Genomic DNA, 17590 nt, shown 5'->3' with positions numbered 1-17590 from the left:
GACTATTTTCAGGGTCGCAAGTCGAAGATCCTCAGCAGTACTTGAAGAATTTCCTCTCTATCTGCAAAACCCAAAGGCATCCCAACGTAACTCCTGAAGCAATCAAGCTGTTATTGTTTCCATTCTTAGTGACAGGAGCTGCCCAGACTTGGCTAAACTCACTTCCCATAAATTCTATAACAACTTGGGATGAGTTAGTCAGGCAATTCCATAATAAGTTCCGCCCACCCAATAAGACTGCTCAACAAATTGATGAAATTTCGAGTTTTAAACAGAAACCCATAGAGACACTGCATGAAACATGGGAGCACTTCAAAGGGATGCTGGTTATATGTCCGCACCTTGGTATTCCAGATCTGATGTTGGGGCAGTGGTTTTATATGGGATCGTCAGATAGCGTGAAGAACATTGTTTATGCTTCAGCTGGTGGAGCATTTTTGAGCAAAACATGGAGAGAAGGCCAAAGTCTGCTTGACAAGATGGCACAAAATTCGGGATGGATAACCAGGAATGCACCTATCACTCCAGTGGTTCACTCAGTGCCCTTAGATCCATCCAACTCTATGGCTGAAAATAAGGCCACCTTATTGACACAGATGAGTATACTCACCAAAAAGGTAGAAGAGTCAGGGCAAAAGCAGCAGGTACACATCGTAGATACTACGAATGGGGGCTTGTGCGCATCTTGCATTAGTGAGCCAATCGATAACCAATGGAATGCAGAACATGATCATCACCACTACCCTGAAGACATGAATTATGTGTCTAATTATGGAGGCCAGAAATAGGGTGGTCAGAATTGGGGCCAGCAAAATTAGCAGTACAAGCCAGTCCAGCCACAGTTCAACAATGGAAACATGGGAGGTATGAGACCCCCTAACAATATGGCATCTTACCCAAGGCCACAGGGATATAATAATCAAAATCAGCAGCAGGGGTAGCACCCTCCTCAGCAGCAGCATGGTGGAAGGCAGGAAGATGGGTTTGCTAGACTTGAGGCAATGATGCAGCAGGTTATTGGGTCTAATGCAAAGATTAATGAGAGAGTGGATGCACATGATGCAGCAATCAAGAATATTGAAGTGCAGGTGGGCCAAATTTCTATGTCTCTGAACAATCGTCCTCATGGGACACTACCTGCAGACACCCAGATAAATCCAAAAGATCAAGGCCCAAAGTGGCTGATGGCGGTAAGTCTACGTAATGGCAGAGATCTGGATGTAGATCAAGAGAGAGATCGAGAAACTAGACAAGATGAGACACTTATACCAATGCCCATTGAGCTGGATGAGTCAACGAAACTGACAGAGGTGCCAGTCCAGCCTGCCCAGGAAGAAAATAGCATTCAGAATGCGACCGAGAAAGAAGCTTAGACAATCCAGGAACCAGTAGTTGATGTAGCAGCTGATAAGGATCAATCCCAGTTGATTGGAAAGAAGAGACCTCCTGCACCTTTCCCTTAGAGGCTGGCTAAGTACCAAAGGGAGGAGCAATACAAGAAGTTCTTCAAAATGCTGAAACAAATCCAGGTAAACATACCATTGATTGAAGCTTTGAAGGACATGCCTGGGTATGAAAAAATGATGAAGGACTTGATATCCCGAAAGTTTGATTTCCAAGACTTGGCCACAGTTACTCTTACTCAGACATGTAGTGCAGTGGTGAATAGACCAATTGCAAAAAAGCTGTCTGACCCAGGGAGCTTTACAATTCCATGCTCTATTGGTAATTTTGCTTTTGCTAAAGCACTATGTGATCTAGGGGCCAGCATCAATCTTATGCCCCTGGCGATTTACAAGAGGCTGGGCATTGGAAGAGCTAGACCCACCTCTATGTTGTTGCAGCTGGTTGACAGGACAGTGAAACGACCCTCTAGTATACTGGATGATGTGCTAATTCGGGTAGGGAAATTTGTATTCCCTGCAGATTTTGTGATCTTAGACTACAGAGTGGATGAAGAGATTCCCATAATTTTGGGAAGACCATTCTTGGCCACAGGGAGAGCTCTCATTGATTGTGAAACCGGGGAGCTCAATATGAGATTGAACGATGAGGAGATAACATTCAATGTGCAGAAATCTATGAGGCGGCCAAGTGAATTCGCTAATTGTACTCTTATTGATGTCGTGGATGTAATCGTAGAGACTGATGATGAGGTGCTAACCATTGAGGACCCCCTTGCTGCTTGTTTGATGAATTTGGATGAGGTGAATGGAGAGGAACTGGCGGAATGGGTGTTGGCATTAGAGGGTAGAGGGTTCTGGGATAGAACGCTAGAATTTGAGCCCTTGCACTTGGAAAATCGAGAGACTCCTCCAGCCAAGCCATCTATCGAAGAACCACCAAAGTTGGAGTTAAAGCCATTGACCGACCATCTCAGGTATGAATTCCTTGGACCTAACTCCACATTACCTGTTATTATCTCATCTAGTTTGTTAGATGCGCAGGCGCAACAACTCTTGCAGGTACTTACGGAGTGCAAGACTGCCATTGGGTGGACCATGGCTGACATAAAGGGGATCAGCCCCGCCTATTGTATGCACAAAATTCTACTGGAAGAGGGACACAAACCTTCCAGGGAACACCAAAGGAGGCTGAACTGTAACATGAAGTAAGTGGTGAAGAAGGAAGTAATAAAGTGGTTAGATGCGGGAATTATCTTCCCAATCTCTTACAGCAGCTGGGTTAGCCCAGTTCAGTGTGTACCTAAAAAGGGTGGCATAACGGTAGTTAAGAATGATAACAATGAATTGATCTCTACAAGAACAGCCACGGGCTGGAGAATTTGCATGGATTATAGGAAGCTAAATCTAGCCACCCGGAAAGACCACTTCCCACTTCCCTTCATTGATCAGATGTTAGACAGATTGGCAGGGAGGTCACACTTTTGTTTTTTGGATGGGTACGCAGGATACAACCAGATCTCCATTGCACTAGAGGACAGAGAGAAGACCTCTTTCACTTGCCCGTATAGCATTTACGCCTTTCGTAGGATGCCCTTTGGCCTATGCAACGCACCCGCCACATTCCAATGGTGCATGATGGCCATCTTTAATGACATGGTAGAGGATATAATAGAGGTGTTCATGGATGACTTCTCAGTGGTGAGGAATTCATTTGATGAGTGCCTGATAAATCTGACTCGTGTGCTGAAACGGTGTATCGAGACTAACCTGGTTCTGAATTGGGAGAAGTGTCATTTCATGGTACAAGAGGGCATTATCTTGGGGCACCGGGTGTCAAGCAAAGGAATTGAGGTAGATCGTGCTAAAGTGGATATGATAGCAAAGCTACCCTCTCCAACTTCAGTAAAAGCAATCAGGAGCTTCCACGGACAAGCCAGTTTCTACAGGAGATTCATAAAAGACTTCTCAAAAATTGTCAACCCTCTCTGTAAGTTGTTAGAAAAATATCACCCTTTCTTGTTTTCTGATGATTGCAGGGTAGCATTCGAGTAGCTGAAAAGGAGGCTGGTCACAGCACCCATCATTGTTGCCCCTGACTAGGAGCAACCATTAGAGCTTATGTGTGATGCCAGTGGCTACGCAGTGGGGGCAGTGCTAGGACAGAGGAAGGAAAAGCTGATGCATCCAATCTACTATGCTAGTAGAACACTGAGTGGAGCCCAGCTGAACTATACTATGACTGAGAAGGAGATGTTGGCTGTGGTGTTTGCTTTCGACAAGTTCAGATCATATCTGATTGGTTCTAAGGTAATTGTATACACTGATCATGCAGCTCTCAGGTACTTGATTGAGAAGAAGGAGTCTAAGCCGCACCTGATTCGTTGGGTGTTGCTGCTGCAAGAATTCGACCTTGAAATTTGTGACCGTAAGGGCACAGAGAACCAAGTCGCTGATCATTTATCATGACTTAAGGGAGTTGAAAATGCAGTTGAGGTTGAAAATATTCTGGAAACCTTTCCAGAGGAGCAGCTGCTCGCTACTAATCTTGAGGAAGCGCCATGGTATGCACACTTTGCAAATTACCTGGCATGCGGTATAGTTCCCTATGACCTTTCATCTGTACAAAAGAAAAAGTTTCATCGTGACTGCCGCATTTATTATTGGGATGAGCCTTACCTGTTTAGAATATGTGTTGACAATATGATCTGAAGGTGTGTCCCTGAGATAGAACAATCTTCTGTTTTGCAGGCTTGTCACGCATCGGCGTATGGAGGACATTTTGGAGGGGTCAGGATAGCTGCAAAAGTGCTTGAGGCCGGATTCTTTTGGCCAACAGTGTTTAAAGATGTGCATCAATAGGTGAAGGGCTACAATGAATGTCAGCGGACCGGGAACATTTCCCGTCGCCATGAGATGCCCATGAACCCAATTCAAGAGGTGAAAGTGTTTGATGTCTGGGGGATTGACTTCATGGGTCCCTTCGTCAGCTCCTATGGCAATAAGTACATACTTGTTGATGTGGATTACGTGTCCAAATGGGTAGAAGCTACAGCGTTGCCCACTAATGATGCAAGAGTGGTGGTGGGGTTTTTGAAGAAGAATATATTCACCAGATTTGGGACACCAAGAGCGATTACCAGTGACAGAGGCACTCACTTCTGTAATAGAGCCTTCGAGAAGTTGCTTGCAAAGTATGATGTACGCCACAAGGTGGCTACCACTTATCACCCGCAAACTAGTGGGCAGGTTGAAGTGTCCAATAGAGAGATAAAGAGTGTGCTAACCAAGAGTGTGAACGCCACAAGAACTGATTGGGCGAAAAAGTTAGATGATGCACTTTGGGCCTATAGAACTGCTTTTTAAACACCGATTGGTGTGTCACCATATAAGTTGGTGTTCGGTAAGGCCTGCCATTTGCCAGTGGAAATTGAACATAGAGCGTGGTGGGCACTGAAATAGTTGAATCTAGACATCGAGGCTGCGGGCACAACGAGAATCACAGAATTGCATGAGCTCGACGAGTTCAGACATCTTGCTTTTGAGAGCACAAGGTTGTACAAGGAAAGAATGAAGAGGTTGCACGACAAGAATATTGTGGAGAAAAATTTCAATCCTGGAGATATGGTGTTGCTTTATAACTCACGATTAATGCTATTTCCGGGTAAACTCAGGTCACAATGGTCTGGACCATTTCGAGTGGTCGAAGTATTCCCTTCAGGTGCTATAGAGATTGCTGCAGAGAAAGACTCTTGTATATTTAGAGTCAATGGGCAGAGATTGAAACTATATGTGGGCATGAATGAACCAAAGGAAGGGTCTGAGATCCACCTGACCGAACCTCAGAGGTCGAGCGAGCCTTAAATGCGCTCATCTGTGTCGTACCGCAACATTAAATCAGGCACTTATTGGGAGGCAACCCAGTTGTTAACCTCACTAACCCATAATTATAGTTTAGGATTATTATAATTTAGAAGTTATGAGACTTTATTGGGCAGGTACAAGCATGAATTGGACATAAAATAAGTACATAATAGAATCGGGGTGCAACCCGGAAGCTAAATGTCGGAAATAAATCGAACTCTGTGAAAAATGGCCTACCGCGCCACATGGGGCGCCGCGCTATGTGTCGCGCCAGGCCAAACGAGTCTGAGAGAAAAAAGGAATGTACCGTGCCGCATGGGACTCCGCACCATGCGACGCGACAGTACAAGTTTTTTTTAAAAAAATTAGCTTTTTTTTTACATGCACTGACCAGCGACCCCCAACCCTTTATTCCTTTTTATCTCTCTTTCACTCCCCTGCCAAATGACCAAACCCTCTCCTCAACTCCCCCATTCTCTTTTCTTCTCAAATTTCTCTCTCACACACACCTTCCATTCACCCCCAAGGTAAGTTCTCTACTCTCCTCTCCTTTCTTTAAGTAATGTAGTGCCATGAGTAGTATAGTTAACCTCAACTAAACCCTAGGTAGTGTATTGATGCTAATTAATTTTTTCTTTTTTTTAATTTAATTGCTTACTTTGGCTATGATTGGTGCTTAACTTGTTGGTATTTCATTATGTCTATCCTTATGGAAGATTTTTAGCATGACGTGATGCCTATAGAAAATTTTTATGATGAATTTGTGTGGAGGTGCCTTGGAGGCCGAAAATTAGTGGTATATTTGTGCAAATTTTGGGCTCTTTGTGCCATTTTTACATTATGGTGATGGTAGGATGGTTGATTGGTATGTTTGTGTAGTAATATTGGAAGAAGTAAAGCTGAAATTTTGAGGTAACTTTGGTGCATGCCATGTGTTTGACTAAATGCCTCAATGACCTTGAAAATGACATTGTAGCTTAACGGAGAATAATTTATATGAGAATGCAAGGTGATATTTTGTATAGTCGATTCATGCTTTTTGCTTGTGTGGTGGTGTGTTTTGTTTTATGAAGTCTGTTTGTAGCGCATTAGTATAACTTCTTTTATTTCTCTTCTTAGTTACTAGATTAGCTTCTTAATTTTGTATGTTTAACTAGTATAGTTTGTGATTTTGGAGTTGCACTATTATGTTGGTGGTTGGGGGGATTGTTGATTGCTTGTGGCGCACTCCTATCGGGGTAGTCTAAATCCCTGATATACATTTTACTTGTGAACATGCCAATAACATAAGTGTGGGGTGGTTACCCCGTTTGGTTTTGTTTTCGGTTTTCGTGTTTTGGCTAATATTGTTCGCCTTGTGCAGGTAGAATGTCACGCCACCCGAGCAAATGCTCTAACACTGGTTCGTCTGAGATTGCTTCTATCAGCCGTCGTGGTGGGAGACGGGAACCTCCCCCCGCCCCAGTAGAAGGGGAGGAGGAGCGCATTGACCCTGATGTGGATGTGGTGCCAGCATGCAAATATGGTATACGGGTTGTCCCCGCCCATGCTAGACGCTGGTTTCAGACATTTGTCCCGTCAGTCCACCCGAATCCTGAGGTTTCTATTGATGATGGGAAGTTGGCCCGTAAATATGGTGAAATTTATAATAACATTCGGGCTTTGGGTTTCGACAGTCTGTTCCCTCCAGGTGATGCGGTCAATGTGAACCTAGTGAAAGAATTATATGCTAACTAGCAACCTGAAGCCAGCCTGGATGTTGTTTACGAGGTACATGTAAGAGGTAAAGTTATTCCATTCTCCTCCCGGGTGATCAATCGGATTATGGGATTCATAGAGCATTCCCACAAGCTATTTCAGAGGTTTCTCTGTTGACCAGACTATCCGGCTATTCGCCGCCTGTTATGTGGTGCTGACTCTTTTGCCGCATGGACAAGAGATGCCAATGAATTCCACAAAGATATGAAGAAGGCAACTTTCCAACGGCCAGCCAGGGTTCTGTTGCAGTTGATTAATGCCAAGATCATGCCAACTGGAAGTGACACTGATGCACCCCGACTGAAGGTATGTTTGATTTATGCCCTATTGACTCGGATGCAGTTTGACCTTGGTAAGATCATACTTGAGAATATGGCTAAAGTGAGACCACTTGGTGCTCGCCGTATACATTACCCGAGTATGATCACTCGATTGTTGCGTGCACACCTTGTGGAGGAGGAGTACCACTATGACAAGACTATTTCAGTATCTTACCTTATTAGGCCCTTTGATGTTACGGCGGTGATCGACCCCCCTACTGCGGCTGTTAACTCAGACCAGAGGATGGTCTGCATTGAGGAGACTCTACAGCTACTGTTTTCTGACTTGCACCTTCGGGATGATCGTGGGGAGGCTGACTTGGAAGAGTTGCAGCAAGATCACCCCCTTTCTGCTATCACTCAGCAGTGGTTGGGGTTGGCGAGAGGAGGACAGCTGCCACCCGATGAAGATGTGAATTCCATTCCCTCAGATTATGAGGAGTATTTGTGCACCTTCGTGGGTGCTGATGATTAGGCCTTGGGCCTCAGGGAGTCCCCTTTTCACTCTTGATTTTACTGTTTTGCATTGGGGACAATGCAATCTCTTAAGTGTGGGGTGGGGGCTCATATTTGATTGTATTTATACTTTCGTTTGTTTGTTTCTTGCTTTCTTAGACAATTGGTCTGTAAACTATAATTCTGAATTTGATCGAGCCTGTAATAGAAAGTAATTAAGTATGTAGTTCGACTCTTCCCGATGATGGAGATCGTCGACTGATTTCTTGAGGGAGATGAGTCGAAGAAGAAAAAAAACAAAAAAATTCATATATGTGAAAAATCCAAAAATATGTCTTTTATTTTAGTTTTTTTTTCTTTTAGGTAGTGTAACAATTCCCCTTTGGTTTTTCTTTGTGCCGTGGTTCTTTTCCAAAGGTTTTGCTTGAACCGGGTGTAGTTAAATTTTTTTTATTTTTTATTTTTTAGGAATTAAGAATCTTTAGTTAGGAAGCTAAGTTGGAGGATCAATTTCCCTTGATTGCATATGCCTTGAGAGTGGTAAGGGCCTTAGTTGTGGCACCTAGCCTCAATTTTTGACTCTTAAATAAGTGCTTTAAATCGTATGATTAGAACTTTGCTTAACTGCTTTGACTAGGAGTGTCTTGATTAGTTAATCCTGAGTGAGTTATGTGCCATGTGTGTGTAAGGTTTTGTGTTATTCTGTGCGTGCATTCGATGTCTAGAACTTGCCCCGTGTATTTGTAAAGCGAAATAGTAGTTTTGTTCAGTCTTGGAAGTGATATAGGCATTTCTTTGTTGAGCCAGATATGTATATTTTATCCGCCTAATTGTTATGTATCGTAGTTAACCCCTTTGAGCATGTAATCCTGTTTCTTTGGCAATCACATTACAAGCCTTACCCATTTGTTTGAATTAACCAGCTTTTTAAACCTTTCACCTTTCATGAGCACTTGAATTGTTATGAACTTTGTAAAAGGTAAAGTTTGGGGTGGTTGGTTTGGCTTTTGAGTGGAACTAATGAAATAAGGAGAAAGGTGCACTATTTTAAAAAAAAGTAAGAGCCACTTGAATTGAAAAAAAAAAGAAAAAAAATAGTTGTATTGTTGTGAATAATATTCCTTGTGGTGGTGGCTTTTGATGTAATTGTGCTTAAAGAAGTTTGGGAGTTAACATACATTGATGAGAAGTTGGATTTTTGGTTTGACATAAGCATGGGCTTGAATGTTAAAGTGTATGTATTAAAGTGCTTAGGGAGGTGTAGTCATTCTTATATCTAAATGTATCATACCCGTCCCCTAGCCTACATTACAACCAAATAAGTCCTATTTGATCCTAGACTGAATAAGCTCGATTAGTAGAGTAGTACACTACGGGCAATCCTATGGTGCATCTTTTGTAGCATATGAATGTTATTTCTGAGAGTGAATGAATTTTTTCTATCTTGAGTTCCTAAATATTCTTAAATTTTATTGTGTGAGACTACTCTCTTTTGTTGTGTGAGGGCACTTGATTTAGGAAGGAGAGGTAATGTCATTGACCTCTATGTTAGAGTAAGTGGGCGAGTGACTAATGCATGGTACTTTTGAGTCGAAGATAGAGAGTGGGATGTTATGATAAGGTGCTCAATCCACTTTAATTATTCTTGGAAGGGTGTCTCAGGGAGGTTGTTTGATGAACGGTTGTCCCTAGGTGCAGTGTAGTTCAAATGCTCGAGGACGAGCAATCGTCTAAGTGTGGGGTATTGATGTTAGGCTAGAAACTCGTGTTTTAGCCATGGTATTACATTCCAATGACTGCATTTTTATGTGTGTTTGAGCTCAAATGATAGTGAATTACACTTATACGTGTTTTATGCCTTACAGGAAGCGATCCGGAGCGCAAAAGTTAATTTGGAGCTAAATTGATTGATTTGGAGCTTTGAAGTCTGAGTAAAAGCCCAATGCATTAAGTCGGGATCGTATTTGGAGGTCGTGTACCAAGCCTGGATGTTAAAAGAGGACGAAAAAAGTTCACTCTGAGAAAATTGCACTGCTGCGCCGCATGGGGCGCCGCAAGGCGCAGCGCAGCAATGTAAAATTGAGCTGGGATCGAAAAAGTGAGGCTGCAGATAAAATGAACTACCGTGCCGCATGGTGCGGCGCAGCCTACGGCGCGGCTGTGCAAATTTTACAGAGCCAGGTCTAGTTCGCGCAGGAAAGGCTTTTATCATCTGGGTCCGACCCTACTTGGTATAAATACATGTAAAAACGCCATTTTGAAGACTTTTGACATATCTTAGACCTAGGAGGCTATTGTGGAAGGGAGAAAACGTTTGGAGCAATTTCCGGAGGAGATTGACATCAAATTCTTCATTCTTTCATCTTTGCTTTGTAATTTAAATATGCAATTTATTTGGGAAATTATGAACACGATTATGAGTAGCTAAATCTTTAGTCTAGGGTTTTGATGGAACCTATTGAAGGATGAACTTCCTGTTATGTTAATATAGTTTGCCTGGTTTAATCTCTATTTGTTCAACTACGTTCTTGTTGTAGTTAATTGATAGGATCCTCAATTAGCTGTGCCTATTTAGTATGCATAACTCGGGAGAGAGTGCATATTTAGGTAGTTGTTGAACAACATCACTCCCAAAGTATAAGAGGGATCTATAACTGGGGGTTTAAAGGCGGGATTAGGGATAACGAAGCCTTGGGTGCAATCTAAAGTGAGCTGTAATAAACAAAGTCAGCTAGCGGAACTCGGGAGAGATTTACGGCAATAAAAGTGCTCATGATTGATAGAGACGATTAGGTGAATCTATGTGAAACATAACCGGAAGGGATTCCATCAATAGGGGAAATCACTACCTTAGATCCTTCTCTTAATTGTTTACAACTTAATCATAGTTAGTCTTTACTTACATAATTGTAGTTCGTCATAGTAGTAAAAATATCCTCAACTGTTGTTCAAAACGTTTGGAAAGTTGATTACATAGAATTTAGTAAGCCTGATAAGAGTAATTGGTAGGTTAATTCCTTGTGGGTTCGACTCTGAGCGAAATACTCAGATTATATTTGCAACGTCCGCGTGTCCTTTTTATAAGGCATAGTTGGATGTGATCATCAACTTTGATGTGTATGACAATTAGCTTATGGATAATCTAAAGATAAAGGATTCCTCTGTATAACATAAGCATAAGCAGATACATAAGCTTTAACTTCTATATACTTTAAATATTTAAATGATTAGTTATCTTAGACACTAAAAATAGCTATCCTTTTTTATACTACTTTTGGTTTAGAAGAATCAATCGCTCTTTTGTTTCTAATTGTTTAAATCATATTTTGATATTTTAAAATTTAAGTTGGATGTATATCAACATAAATTATGTAGGTATATACGAATACGGTTATCAGTTTTTCAACATGCTAAACTATCTTAAGCATGAGAACGTATACTTGTGGGCACAAGAAGATTATAACGTGCTTTCTGACTGAAAATTGGATTATTAAATTATTTGAAGCACGAACAATCATGGTTGTGTAATTTTTTGTATTCTTTGATTTTCTTTTGCAATTCATATTTCATTTAGATAAAATCTTGTAATAATAGACACAAATAATATACAACACAACAGAAATAATAATGCCATGGAAGGCAAAGATATGGCTAAGTGAGTTCGTCTCTTTGTTTTCTCCGTAATTAATATATTTTAATCTTGACATATTATATTCCATATGCCTGAATGATTAATGTCTAACTAAAGTAAATCATTGCATCACAAATAATATTAACTATTGTTGTATTGTTTAACTGATTAATTTCACAACGATTTTATTCGTGTAGTTTAGTTCCATTTTGTCCTTTGGCTATGCCGAAACTTTTAATTCCATTTCATGTGGTTTTGCGTTAATTTGCTTTATATATATATATATATATATATATATATATATATATATATATATATATATATTCATTTTAAGTAACTGATTTTTTAACTTTAACAATTATTTAGAATATCTATATAGTTAAAAGTTAACTAATGGGGTTATTTGATATAAGGTATTGGTGCAACGTACAAACATAGAAACTAGTTATTAAAAAAGTATAAATATGATATTGGTTGGCCAAAATATCCATAAAATATTATAATTGATAAATAATCTCATATGGGGTAAAACTGATATTTAACACTTGGCTTATATGAATTTACATGGACTTCTAGTCTTATTTAAATTTCAATTTTATCGGTTATTTGAGATATTATATGTCGTGCTCATTACAAGCCCTCTTTCATGAGTTGGAATTGGCAACCCTTCACTATTTGGTTCCACTGGAAATAAATATTGATGCGTCAGAGGTATTAATATTTCTAAAAAGCAAAAACATGCATTACACTAATCTTATCTCTGACTGCAGACACCTCGTGGACCGGCTGCATAGTGTCACACTTGCGCATATCTGCTGAGAGGAAAATGAGGTGGCTGATCGATTAGCTAAGGAAAGTTGCAACAAGGCACCAACTACGAAACCAATTGTTTTTGACGCACCACCAGATTTTGTCAGCGCCACATTACAACTGGATCGAGCAGGAGCCATACGCTATAGGAAGACAACTGAGCAGACCTTGGACATGGAAACAACCCTTTTTGCTGCCCACGATGACGGACATGCAACCACAACTACCATTGGCGTTACTATAGTAGAAAACTCCATTGGGTCAAATGATCAAACTTTTTTTGGGACATACATATGTCCTCATCACCATTGTAATAGCCAACTACCTAGCTCTACTAATACGATGCACACTAAGCATCGCCCTCTTTGTAGTAACTCTTTCATCTAGTTTAAATGCAATATTATCGTTCGCACCCAAAAAAAAAGTTCTAAACCCATTAATATATTTTAGACCCTTTAAGCAATAAATATTATAATTCTTTCAAAAATTCACAAGCATAAGACATAACTTACATTATGACGTCACAGAGTTCTACCTGAGGGAAATAGAATTGTCATTGGAAGAAATTACATATGAAGAATCGTACTTATAAGATTCGTTTCCTGCTTCTCCATATGATTTAATTCGCTTTTTTCTATTGGTTTTCAGCTGCTCTTTTTCCTTTCTCAATTTTCAATATCTATTCTTTTTTCTCTCATGAAGATTGATTTGTTCGGTTATACATATATAAAATATGACTCTTAACCAATAATTCTTTATTTTTTATATTTATTTTGCTCCTCGTAATCACGAATAAGTCCTCGCAAGGCACCAGCAGGTGCTGGACACCAGCAGCCTTCATACCATCCAAACTCACTTGTAGCACTTTCAAAATTCACCCGAGCCCCTTGGGTTCAAAACCAAGCATGCACACAAGTGTATTAATATTATATAAATTTATTCGCTATCTCAAATCATCAAAATAACATCAAATAACAAGAATCGATCATCAAAATTCAATATTTCAACTTGAAAACTCATTTTTTTATTATCTTTCACAAAATGCGCCGATAGTGGTGGACCCAGAATTTTATGCAAGCGGGTTCAGATATATACTAAATCTTCGGCAGCAGTCGACATTAAAAGCGACACTTATTTGACTCAAAAAAAATTTAATCCTTATTGAGCAAATCAATCGAAGATGAAGGGATAAATCATAGTCAAACTTAATTAACACCGGATCGAAAGATAAAATAGTTGCAACTGCATAATAGACTAATAGAGTGTTAAAAGATCTTATTGATAATTGAGCACTACCTTCCCCCTCCAAGGAGGGGGGAAGGGGAATTACAATTGTTTCGTCCTTTTTCCGATACAAAGATGGAGCTCATTTCTCCTTTTTTTTTAGGCGAGGAGCTCTCTTCTTTTCTTTTCTTTAGGAGTGGAGTTCTGTGTATCCTTTCAATCTGTGAGAGTGCTCCAGAAGAAGAAGCTCCCCTCTCGAAGTTTCCTGGTCCTGGTATATATGGTTGAAAAACCTTTTTACCTTTGCCACGATTTGTCGTGACTTAATCGGAGGGGCTCCCTGGTCGTGGAGAGGTCTTGCTTTCGTTGCTGTGTCGAATGTGTTAAAGGCGGGATGAGGTTAACTTCGTTGACTTCTTTTGTAAGACGGTAAGGATGGGATCGTGGCCTCCCGGTCGAGGTGGCCAGATTTTGACCAATACAACACTAAGTTAACATACAAGGTTTACCTTGCTCCCTTTATTTTGGTTCTTAAAAAATATAAAAAGTATTGGTCGCTACTTTTTATTTTGTTTCGAAGTCGCCTTGTTTTAATTTTGTTTAAATATTTATCTAGATTTTAACAACATATCTATTTATCTTACAAATTTTACAATTTATTAAAGCTTATTTTATATATTTTATCAGAACAAATATCAATTTGATCTATATTAAAATATTAAACTCACAATTTAATTTGAGCTAACTATAAATCAAAAATAACATAAGAGACCTATAAACTAAATTAAATTAATAATAAAGTTCCAAAACTATGCAAAGAAACTAATAATATAAAATAAATAATAAGAGAAATAAGAAGAAGCAGCAGCGATGCAAGTCAAAAATAAAGAGGCAAGTAAAATAGTTTAAAATAATATGAAATGTTTCGTATGAAAAGGTTGTCAAGTTTGGATTGAATAATATTTGAAGGAAAAATCAAAAATGAAAATCATTATGTATATAACTATACATTTATATAAATTGTAGTATAATTTATGTATATTGGGGTCCTTTAAAATATTCACCTCAATAGTTCCATTCTTAAACCAAAAAAAAAAAAACATGAAAAATCACGATATGTGGTTTCCTTGGTTTAGCACATGTGAAAATAAAGGAACGGAAAGGCCAAAAAAGTCACGGAAAAGTCAGAAGACTAGAATAATGTAAGACCTGGTTTCGATGTCGAAACCACTCTCACAAATTCTGAACCCGGTTGAACCATCTGTCAAGTGGGTTCAACGGATTTTATTATTGTATACGAGTTGATTGCTTAGAAAAATAATTTTCACATAAAAATAGCTAAAAAAAATTACGAAGCGGGTTCAATTGACCCCACTTGAACGAACGTGGGTCTGCCGCCGAAACTCGCTCGGGTCACCCCGGACTCCAACCAAAAGTGCGTACAAGTCCAAAAATATCATACGAACCTATCGGAGCTGTCAAAGCACCAATCGAGGTTGTTTATCAAAAATATTAACTATAATCAACTCAAATGCCATTTAAAGTCAAAAATCACTTTTCTTCAAATTTTTATGTAAAAACTTTCCGGAAAAGGACACGGATCACGCACGCAAATCAAAAATCATCAAATGAAGCTAATGGAGGCCTCATAACACGGAAATAAAGGATAGTATGTACTCAAAACGACCTATCGAGTCGTTACATTATTATTATTATTATTATTATTATTATTATTATTATTATTATTATTATTATTATTATTATTATTATTATTATTATTATTATTATTAGTTGTAGGAGTAGTCTTTACCTTGTGCTTTTGATCCATCTGTACATACCAATTTGTTTCACAAGTTCTTTAGTTCAACACTTTTCTTATTCACTTTAATTTTAAACAAAATGCTCTCTACTTTTAAAATTTACTGTTCTCTTTAAATGTTCTAACTCTGAACTATGTCTCTGAAAGAACACTACAAACCCCATACCTAAGAGAGAGAAAAAACTCACCAAACTGCTCAAAAATAAAGAGCCAAACAAACTGATGAGACCTAAATCTTGCTTAAAGGGATTACATACCTTCTTAAATTAAAGGAGGAATTTTAAGACTACTTGATCAATCTACTTGTTGTGAGCAGTATTACTGTATTGGGAAAAAACTGAGTCTGTATATTGAAGATGACGTGTCATGACACGTGGACTGGTCAAAAGGTCAAAAGGCAATAAATAGCCAAGAGGCACGGGCGACAACAGATATGGGGAGAAGAAAGCAACATAGGTGTGGACCGTTACTCAAATGGCACGAGTCTCGTACCTATTCGAGTCATTTAAAGACCGAAGATCGGAAGAAGTTGAAGATACGAATATGATGGCGTAAAAGAGTCTAAATACAGCATTAAATATCAAATACGTTAGAGAATTTGAATTAAATAGAAATGATTGTGTAATGTTTCTTTTAATGTCATTTATTGCTCATAATTGCCTCACTAAGACAAAGGCATTACACCTTCTCCTAGAATCAACTATAAAAGGAGAAGGACTCAACATCTGTAGAGATACGAAATATTATTGAGATTACACTGAAATACAAAACTACTTATTACTTTATTATTCTCAGAAGTCTTCTATTATTTTCGTCTCCAGATTATCAGTAACCCGAATTTCTCTTTATTTCTAGCTTTGACCAAAGACTCAGATTTTTGGTTAAACAAATTAGTTCCGTTACCGGGAATCTGATAATCTTTTCTTTTAAGATACATTATATCAGTTGTTATCATCATGTCAAACAACAACAACAACAACAACAACAACAACAACAACAACAACAACAACAACAACAACAACAACAACAACAACAACAACAACAATAATAGCGAAAACACCTTGGGAAACAATGAAAATCAAATCCATCAAAATCAAGAAGATTTACAGAACATTGACGTGGTTCCCTCCCCTCAAAATTCACCACGTCAATCTCGTGAAGGCACTCCTGCTCCTAAATCTCGTGCTGATCAACAAGAGCAATCTGAACATTTTGAAAGGGCATATGAAGTTTTACAAAAAGTAATTGATGCACGGGTTAGCAAAGTTCTTCAGGCTCTAGTTAGTCGATTACCTGCTGCACCACCCACACTTACGCCTAATAATAATACATTGGAGAATCCTCGTTCTGGCCTTGTTAATTCTAAAAATGGAGGAACCCCCAGTGAACTAGAGGAAGGAGAACCAGGTAATTCAAATAATTCTCATTTGCAAAATTTAGTACTAACTTTGCAGAAACAGCTTAAGGAACAGAATGAGTGCATCGAGCAAATCCCTGTAGTTCCCCCTGTAATCAAAGGAGTGGATGTGGATAATACTCACAACAACCTTGGAAACCAAGTGATGCTCCCCTTCCAATCCCTAAAAAGTTCAAAATGCCTAACATCTCGAAATATGATGGCACAACAGACCCACGTGATCACGTAACTGCATTTACTACAGGTGTAAAAGGCAACGACTTGACCAAGCAAGAAATTGAATCAGTGTTGGTCAAGAAATTTGGAGAAACACTCACCAAGGGTGCATTAACCTGGTATTCTCTTTTACTTGAAAATTCTATAAACTCTTTTGTTGAGCTTGTAGATTCTTTTATTAAAGCACACTCAGGAGCTCAAAAGGTTGAAAAAAGAATGGAAGACATTTTCAAAATTAAACAAGGGAACTCAGAGTTGCTTAGAGATTTTGTTGATAGATTCCAACGTGAGAGGATGACTTTACCTCGTGTACCTGATAATTGGGCTGCAATAGCTTTTGCAAGCAACTTAAATGACAAAAGTTCAGAAGCCACGAGAAGACTTAAAGAAAGCATTCGAGAGTTCCCTACAACCACGTGGAATGACATTTATAACAGGTATAGTACGAAGTTGCGAATTGAGGAAGATACCGTACCTCAGTTTCATCTTGAAGAAAAGAGCAATTCCAGGAGATCAGAAACCGAAAAAAGATCAGGTAAAAACAGGTACGATCCATATATGGGACCTGCAGGGAAAGACTCACGGTCAAAGCAGGATAGTCAACGATATGATCAAAAATCGAGGAACAGGGAATCTGGTTCTTCATCAAGGTTCAGAAATGACCGAAACAGA

The 17590-nt window shown here is 39.2% G+C and overlaps 1 non-coding gene across 1 annotated transcript; it reads right to left on the bottom strand.

The window, feature by feature from the left end:
• Positions 1–242: 242 nt before the first annotated feature.
• On the bottom strand, positions 243–349 carry LOC138888797 (small nucleolar RNA R71). The gene has a single exon (XR_011406376.1). It is a non-coding gene; the product is annotated as a small nucleolar RNA R71 (small nucleolar RNA).
• Between the last annotated feature and the right edge of the window lie 17241 nt (positions 350–17590).

This window comes from Nicotiana sylvestris, chromosome 3, assembly GCF_000393655.2.
Source record: "Nicotiana sylvestris chromosome 3, ASM39365v2, whole genome shotgun sequence".
Classification (NCBI taxonomy): domain Eukaryota; kingdom Viridiplantae; phylum Streptophyta; class Magnoliopsida; order Solanales; family Solanaceae; genus Nicotiana; species Nicotiana sylvestris.
The sequence above is the reverse complement of the archived record's forward strand: the minus strand, read 5'-3'. Positions and strand labels throughout refer to the sequence as shown.